Genomic DNA, 9,439 nt, shown 5'->3' with positions numbered 1-9,439 from the left:
GACAATTGTGAGGATCAAATGAAATAACCTAGAACAGCAACTTACATACCATAGGTACTCAGTAAATGTTCTCAGTCATGGATAGGTGCAGCTGGGGAATGTGGAGAAACATAAAATATAATCCCTCATCTTTAAGGAAGTTACAGTCTAGGGGGAGAAGAGGTAATAAGTCAGGTAAACATATCAATCACAATGTCAGGGCTTCAAATAATATACACAAGCCAACAAGAGTAATGGACAGTGAGAACTTTAGGAGTTCAGAGGTAGGAGAGCTGCCCTGTGGGCTAAGCTGGTCAGGGAAGATTTTCCTAACAAGTGAACCTTGCAAGTATGGAGAAGATGGAGAGGAAAGGAAGGTGAGGGGCACTCCAGGAAGACATCTGAGATGAGGCCAAGTAGCTGAAGTTCAGGGGATGGAGAAGAAACCAGTTGGACTAGAACCAAGAGTTTGTGGGTGAGAGTGGAGTGAGATGAGATTCAATAGGTAGGTTGAAGCTAGGTTGTGAATGCCTGCTAAGGAGTTTGGAATTTGTCTGAAGGTTTTTGAGGAGGGAAATGAGATCAATATTATGACCTTGATTCAGTCACTTACTTTTTTTTTTTAATTCTCACCCAAGGATATGCTTATTGGTTTTAGAGAGAGGGGAAAGAGGAGAGAGAGCAAGAGAGAGAGCAAGTGAGAGAGCGAGTGAGAGAACACAACATTGATGAGAGAGAGAACATCCATACACACCCCAACAGGGGATCAAACCTGCAACCTAAGTATATGCCCTGACCAGGAAGTGAACCTGTAACCTTTTGGTATATGGGACGATGCTCCAACCAACTGAGCCACACTGGCCAGGGCTCAGTCACTTATTCTTTTAACACTTCTGGGCTTTAGATTCCTCATCTTTAAGGAGTTTAGACCATGTGATTGAAAAGGAGTTTCTGTAGCTATAGATTCTGTGATTCTATGATACAGGAAGATTATTTTGATGATAAAGTACAAAACTGGTTAGAAGGTAGAAACTGGAAGTAGAACTATTTCTTAGGAAGCCAGTGAAATATCAGACATGAAGCTTCTTACCACCTCTTGTAAGAGACTCCAGAGGTAGGTGGGGAAGGCCTTTACTGTATGTGATAGATACTTTGACACTGTAACACTGTAACGATTTGAGTTCAGTAAGATACCACCCCAGGAGATACCCACTCTTGGGGCACCTGGAGAAGTGGGGAAATTGGTGAACTGTTCTGGGAAAGGACTGATTATTCAGTGGGCTTCAGTTTTATATCATTCCTGTTCTGCAATAAACTGAGAAGGGCAAAAATAACAGTAGTTCCTTATTGTTTGTCTTTAGATATTGTATAGAGTTTTCCAATTTACAAAATAATTTCACAGGCATTATCTCATTTGCTTCTCACCACAGTTTCCTGAGGGAGGTGGGGAGAGGCTGTAATTTCTCAGACTCTCTAGAATCCAGGCCTCCTCATTCTAAGTGCAGCTAATTTTCCCTTGCTTCATGTTCCTTAGACAGAAAGTGGGAGCTCATGTCTTCCATTAATTAATGAATTCAGCATATGCTTATTAAATGCCCAGAATATATCAGGTACTCTACTAATATGAGGCCCGCAAGAGGATGTGTATTTAAAGAAAAAATCTTTTGCTGAGTGTTAAAACAATACATGTTTATTATAGAAATTTTGTGAAGTAGAGGAAAGGATTCCTCTGATTGCACCACCTGGAGTTATAGTATGTTTAGATTTTTTTCTTTGCCCATTTTTGTACTTATTGAGATCATACTATATATATAACTTTGTATATTGATTTTTTTTACTTGTTATGAATTTTCTCATATTTATTAAACTTTTATAAAACCTTTAAAAATGACTAGTTATTTCCCGGGGCTATATTTCTCAAAGTAAAAAGATAATTTGGTTAAAGGATTTACCTGGGCTCTTATTAAATATTATCAAATTGTTTTTCCAGCCCTAGCCGGTTTGGCTCAGTGGTTAGAGCATTGGCCCACGGACTGAAGGATCTTGGGTTCGATTCTGGTCAAGGGCATGTACCTTGGTTGCAGGCTCAATCCTGGGCCCCAGTTGGGGTTCCTGTGGGAGGCAACGAATTGATGTGTCTCTCTCACAGCCATGTTTCCAGTAACCCCCCCCCCCCCCCCCCCGCACTCTCTCTGAAAAGCAATGGAAAAAATATCCTCGGGTGAGGATTAAAAAAAAAAAAATTGTTTTCCCAAAACTTGTTAGAATTATCTATACTCCCATTGACATGATATGAGTCAAGTGATTTTGAAATGGGAAAAGAAGCCCCGCCGGGCGTGGCTCAGCGGTTGAGTGTCGACCTAGAATCCAGGCTATCGGGGTTTGATTCCTGATCAGGGCACATGCCCAAGTTGTGGGCTCAATCAATGACTCTCTCATCATTGATGTTTCTATCTCTCTCTCCCACTCTCCTTTCCTCTCTCTGAAATCAATAAAGATATATTTAAAAAAAAAAAAGAGAGATGGGAAAAGAAACTGTTTTCTTTCTTTTTTTTTTTGGCAAGGGTGGACTTGAGGAAGATCTTGGGAAAATGGAACCCTTGGGAAGCTGGTTAGGGGCCTGAGGACCTGGATCTGTTATCCAAGGAAGTTTAGACTTAAGCATATGGTATCCAATGAGACTTCTCTGGTTAGGCTTCAATTATCCCTTGGCTGAAAATTTCTGTCTTAAAAAAAAATTCTTTTGTATTTTTTCTTTTCTTATTCTTGTTGTTAGTTCCCACTGAAAAATTAGTTTTAGTTGAACTAAGTAGAAAAGATTCATTCTTACCTAGCCAGCATAACTAGGGTGGTGGAAAAGCAACTCTAGAAACAGGTGGTGGTAACCATGGCTACACCATAGCTAATAGTTCCTATTGTATTGTCATTATGCCTTGTTCTTTATCTGAGTACATATTTGATTTGTCATGCTCCTCTGAAAGCAACTTAAGGATAGAAACTGTGGGTTTTTTTCTGATTTTTAAACTATCTGGCAAGATACTACTTACATTATAGGTACCCAGTAAATAGTTATTGAAGACTTTTCCATGCGTCTCACACATGGATTCTAGTAAATGTTTGATACCATTCATTCACTCATTCATTTCCCTAATAAGTATTTCATTTCCTGAATGTCTACTAGATATTAAGCATTATATTAGGCACTGGGTATACTAATGGGAATAAAAATTAAGGGTTTTGCCCAGCTAGGTCCTTTGTCTTGAGGCTTTTAAAAATTTTTATTTATTTTTATTGTTGACACTATTACAGATGCCCATCTCCACCCAGCCCCTGTCACCCCTCCCCTGGCCTTCACCACTCTGTTGTGTGTGTCCATAGGATTTGTATACATGCTCTTTGGCTACTCTCTTCACCTTCTTTTATCCAGTCTCCTCACCCCTTCCTCTTTCACCTCTGTCAGTCTGCTCCATGTATCCATGCCTCTGGTTCTATTTTGTTTGTTTATTTTGTTCATTAGATTCCACATATAACTGAGATTGTATGGTGTTTGTCTTTGTCTGATGGGCTTATTTTGCTTAGCATATTCATCTTCAGGTCTATCCATGCTGTGGCAAAGGGTAAGAGTTTCTTCTTTTTTACAGCTGCATTGTATTCCATGGTGTAAATGTATCAGCTTTTTTATCCACTCATCAACTGATGGGCACTTGGCTATTGTAAATAATGCTACTATGAACATAGGGGAGCATATATTCTTTCTGATTGGTGTTTGGGGATTCTTACGGTACGTTCCCAGAAGTGAGATCGCTGGGTCAAAAGGCAGTTCCATTTTTAATTTTTTGAGGAAACTCCATACTGTTTTTTACAGTGGCTACACCAGTCTGCATTCCCACCAACAGGGTTCCCTTTACTCCACATTCTCGCCAGCACTTACTGTTTGTTGATTGATTGATTGGTTGGTTATTTTTAATCCTCATCCAAGGATATTTTTTCTATCACTTTTCAGAGAGAATGGAAGGGAGAGAGTGAGAGAGAGAGAGACATCAATGTGAGAGAAACACATTGATTGGTTGCCTCCTACATGCACCTCGAGCCTGCAACCATGGTATATGCCCTTGGCTGGAATCAAACCTAGGACCCTTCAGTCTGTAGGCAGACACTCTAACCACTGAGCCAAGCCGGCCAGGGGATGTTTGTTGATTTATTGGTGGTAGCCATTATGTCAGATGTGAGGTGGTACTTCATTGTGGTTTTAATTTGCATCTCTCTGATTAGTGACACTGAGCATTTTTTCACATGTCCTTTGGCCATCTGTATGCCCTCTTTGGAGAAGTGTCTATTCAGGTCCTTTGCCCATTTTTAAATTGGGTTGTGTGTCTTTCTGGTGTTGAGTTGTATAAGTTCTTTATATATTTTGGAAGTTAACCCCTTATCAGTTGTATCATTGGCGAACATGTTCTCCCATATAGTGGGCTCCCTTTTTCATTCTGTTGATGGTTCTTTTGTTGTGCAGAAGCTTTTTCATTTGATGTCTTTTTTTTTATCCTCTCCCGAGGATATTTTTCTATTGCTTTTCAGAGAGAGTGGAAGGGAGAGAGAGAGAGAGAAACATTGATGTGAAAGAGACACATTGATTAGTTGCCTCCCACACACAGGCCAACCAGGGCTGGGGATCACGCCTGCAACTGAGGTACATGCCCTTGGTCAGAATCCAACCCTGGACCCTTCAGTCTGTGAGTCAACACTCTAACCACTGAGCGAAACCGGCTAAGGCTGATGTCTATTCTTAAAAAAAATTATCTTTATTGTTGAAAGTATTACAGATCATCTCTTTTCCCCCCCATTGACCACCTTCTACTCCTGTTTCCCCCACCCCCCACCCCCCACCCCCCATTTGATGTCTTGAGGCTTTTACTTTTCTTGCAGGCAGGAATCTTTTTTTTTTTTTTTAATCTTCACCCAAGTATATTTTTTTCCATTGCTTTTTCAGAGTGGAAGGGGGAGAGAGAAAGAGATAGAAACATCAATGTGAGAGAGACACATCAATTGGTTGCCTCCCGCTCAAGCACTAACCAGGGTGGGGGTTGAGCCTGCAACCAAGGTATGTGCCCTTGGCCAGAATCGAACCCGGGACCCATCCATCTGAGGGCTGATGCTTTAACCACTGAGCCAAACTGGCTAGGGCAGGAATCTTAGGGGAGGGTTTCAGCAGAATATTCATCAGTTTTCCAGGTGTACTCTCTCTTTCACGGTCATGGTCTCTACTGATTAGTGCCAGGGCAGGCGGTTGTTAGTCACTACAGCTGGTCCTGGGGTTGCCCACTTGATTTTGTTGCTTTTCTGGGCGTGGAGCTGAAATACATCTGAGGTCTAGATGTTATCTCTGGGGAGGTGACCTTTTGTATGTGGCTGTAAATTGCTCAGCCAGTTTGTTCTACTATTTGTCTCAATTTCCCCATTTCACTTGTCCTGGTTTACTGGCCTGTCTCAGTATCATATCCAGATAAAAATGGGCAGCTTAAGAGTAGTTGTCCTGGGTGGCTATACATATATTCCAATAGCTCTGTCGTTAATTGAAATATTTTTGTCACTTATCATGTAGAGTTGTTCTTAAAACCAGTCTGAGCCCTACAAAATAGTTTCACTTCTGTATAATCACACTTAGTATTTCAGGGAACATGCCACTCTGTATTTATTTGTCTTCCTGTTCCCAGTTCCCCCTTTCCTTTCTTGCTCTAGTTCAAGTTCAGATAGGGCTCCAAGTATGGAGCCCAGGCAGCAGCAGAGGGAGATTGGCATGTTTCTGAAGACTTTGACCTTAAACAAAGCATGCTCTAACTATCTTTTTAGTACATTCTTACCCATGTCCCATTTCTGCTTTGTGATCCCTCCCCAACTTGGCTTTTTAAAATTTATTTTTATTTTACAGAAAAGAACCATCAAATCCTAGGGTTGGGAACATAGCCTTGAATTGTCCTCCTCTCAGAGGAAACTTGGGAGAATAGGTAGGGAGAGGTGTTTCAGAGGGCTCCATTTCCTTCTGCTCCTGGGCAGCTAGTTAATGTTCTACCAGCAATTCCCACTCTTAGGGAGACCAGTATCAGATTCCAGCATCACATCACTGCCCAGGGCAAAGAGCACTTTGTACAGAGAGTTGTGATTCGAGAGAGATGTGCATCTAACCTTCCTACTTCATTTTTAGAGTCTACGGCCACCTATGGTTTCATGGCTTCTCAGTTCTTAGTCTCTGGATCTTCCTCTTTGAGTCTCTCTGCTCTGGGGAGAAAATGAGGATGTTTATTAGTGAGAGAAAAGAAACCCAGAAGTTTACAAAGCAAAAATTAACACAAAGCTGGGCTCCCTTCCTGTCATCTCTCCTCCTCCCCAGTGAGATGTTAGCTGACTATACAAACATGGCTACAGGGTTTCTTCAAAGATGAGGCTTTATTTGAAGGCTTTATATGCTGACTACCATCCTATCTGCTTTTCTCTTTTCCAGAGGATTCTACTTCTCACAAATAGGCATGAAGCCAGTGGTCCAGAAATTCAGCTGCCCTTCACCCTTTATTAATTGCAGAATAAGTGACACAGAGGCTGTTTCAAGAATGTAGCTGTGGGGAGAGAGAAAGGAAGCAGTGGAACACCTGCCAGAGAAGGGATCAGAGAGCACCATCAGCAAATGAACATCTCTGGAGCAGAGTAAGGGAGGAGGTGGAAACAAGGAAGGAAGCTAAAGGTAGTTCTTCCCCTGCTGCCTTAAAGAAGAGTTGCCTGATGTGTACCTGTTGGGGGAAAGCCCCAAAAGTCTAAATTCAGGATTGATTACAAAGAACTGACACATAGCCTTGTTCAAATTCATAAGAGCTTTAATAGGAGAAACGTACATATATGGGCAAAGCAGCTGCCTGCTCCCAAAGGTGGCCGGCTGGGAAGAGATCCACCCCCTCCCAGCACAGGGGTTAATAGTAAAACCATATGGTGGGTAGTCATAGACCACCAAAAAGAACAATGCATTTCTAAGTTAACAGATAATAGCAGGCAGTTATCACACTCTATACATTCATTAACCTCCTTCCTGGTGTCTGAACTTTATCTTTGGGCAGCATTCTGGCTTTTTTGGGTAGTCAGCTGAACCTGAGGCTATAGAGAGTTAAACAGTCGCAGAAGGTTAAACAGAGTCCAACATTTCCCAGACGCCTTTACTGCTGGAGACATACTGCATCTCTGAGCTCCCCTACAGTGCCTATTATGGGCATGGCCTTAGGCCAGGTCCTGGGGATATAGAGATAAATAAGACAGTCCCTGCTTTCCGAGTAGACAGTCTAACAAAAAGAAAACAAGTAAAAAATAGAAATTGGATGAGATTTTCAAAATGTGTGGTATTGTGGGCTGAGATACTACTACCATTACTAACAGCTAATATTTATTGTTTATCCAGCACCTTATAAGCATTTTACACAGGAATTAACTCATTGACGAGGCACAGAAACATTACCAATAGCTTGCCTGAAGTCTCCTAGTAGGCACTCAGGAGCAGCAACTCCTGGTGCAGATGGTCTGGCTTTAGAATGTGTGCTCTTAAGTACACAAAATTAAATAACACAGAATAGCACAAATGAGGGGAAGTATATACAGTCTATGTTGGGGTTAGAAAACCCTGAAAGAGGTACCTAAGTACAGAGAACTTCCAACTAACCTCCTCTGAGGGACCTGTTAGACACAGCATGAGATCAAGTAATCAATATCATCTTGAAAATGCCCAAGAGGGAAAAAGTTGTCTGTGGTCTTAGATGCTGTAAAAGTGAACAATGTGAGGACGGTGAAGAGACCTTTGAATTTGGCCAAGAGATGGATCCTGATTTTATCCTGCTTCCAGTGTCTTGGGGATGGAGAAACTCAGCCAGCGATGAGGGAAGGGAAAGACAGCACATGCTTCAATCACTTGGAAATGAAGGAAATGAGATAACAGGCTAATACTTAGTGGAATTAATGAACGAAAGTTATTCAGGTTAGGAGAGCTCTGACCCTATGAAGTGGCAGAAAGAATGACCTGGGGACAGGAAGATAGAAGGTGCTGGAGGGATTTCTATGGGGCAGAACCCATGGAGACTCTTGTCAGTGAAACTCAGTTGCTGCATCTGATTCACTGGAGCCACTGGTGTGGGAAGTGTTATTTGTCCCTAATAAAGAGGCTGAGAATTTTTTTTTAACTATGTCTTTATTGATTTCAGAGAGGAAGGGAGAGGGAGAGAGAGAGATAGAAACATCAGTGATGAGAGACAGTCATTGATCAGCTGCCTCCAGCACGCCTCTCACTGGGGATGGATCCTGCAACCCAGGCATGTGCCCTGACTGGGAATGGAACCACAATATCCTGGATCCTAGGTCGATGCTCAACCGTTGAACCACACCGGCCAGGCAAGGCTGGGAAATTTTTTACTCATGAAATCACCTCCCTTCCCAGAGGAAAATTGGCAGTTTCTTCCAGGCAGTTTGCAACTATGGGCTATTGCTTCTAGATAGACTCATTTTGTTAGCTGGTGTGCAAATTAAAATTGGCGACTTTTCTGATTACTAGATTCAATATCTGTAGACTTAGAAATAGGCTTTGACTCCTAGTTAGGTAGTTTCTCTTTCTTCTGCCTGTAAAGAAGACATTGTCTAAAGTAGTATCAACTGTGAGGCGGCATGTTGAGATCTGATGAATAATTTTTATTATAAATACAGAGCAAATTTTACAAATAATTCAGAAGTGGACTTAGCCAGGCAAAATTAAATAACACAGAATAGCACAAATGAGGGGAAGTATATACAGTCTGTGTTGGGGTTAGAAAACCTTGAAAGAGGTACCTGAGTACAGAGAACTCCCAACTACCCTCTCTGAGGGGCCTGTTAGACACAGCATGAGGTTGAGTAATCAATATTGAATAGATTCTTTCAACAGCCCCAAAGAGAGTCATGTGTGTGGAAGGCTGGGTGGATAGTAGTTTGCCTCTCCTCCCCCTGCCCTTCCTTTTTATTCTGACATGTTGGACTCATAAACCCCATGGGAGAAAAATTTCAGAGGCTGTTCAAGAAGCCTGGGGCCCAGTTATGCTCCTCCCCTGTGTCCTAAGGAGCATCAGCACCAGTGCAGCTTTCTGGCTTGTAAACCATGGCAACAGCATGAGTGACAGTGTTCCCTTCACTTCAAGGACCAAATACACCTTAGCAGAGGCCCAGGTTTCCTGAGACAGTGAGTGGGGCAAACGGACAGATCGTGTACAGGCAGAAACATGTAATTGAAAGGTGGTTGACGATGAGCCTGAGATGCCTGGACACTGACTTAGATCTACTGAGAATGAGGGAAACTGGTTCTTCTTTCCCATCTGGAGCCCCTGACATAAAAGCTGTGAAGGAGCTCCTGGCCAAGGGGACTTCTGGGGTTTTGGTGGCTTCTTTCACCTGAAGCCCTCAGATCAGC

The sequence above is a fragment of the Miniopterus natalensis genome, chromosome 18 (genome assembly GCF_054644295.1).
Source record: "Miniopterus natalensis isolate mMinNat1 chromosome 18, mMinNat1.hap1, whole genome shotgun sequence".
Classification (NCBI taxonomy): Eukaryota; Metazoa; Chordata; class Mammalia; order Chiroptera; family Miniopteridae; genus Miniopterus; species Miniopterus natalensis.
The sequence above is the reverse complement of the archived record's forward strand: the minus strand, read 5'-3'. Positions refer to the sequence as shown.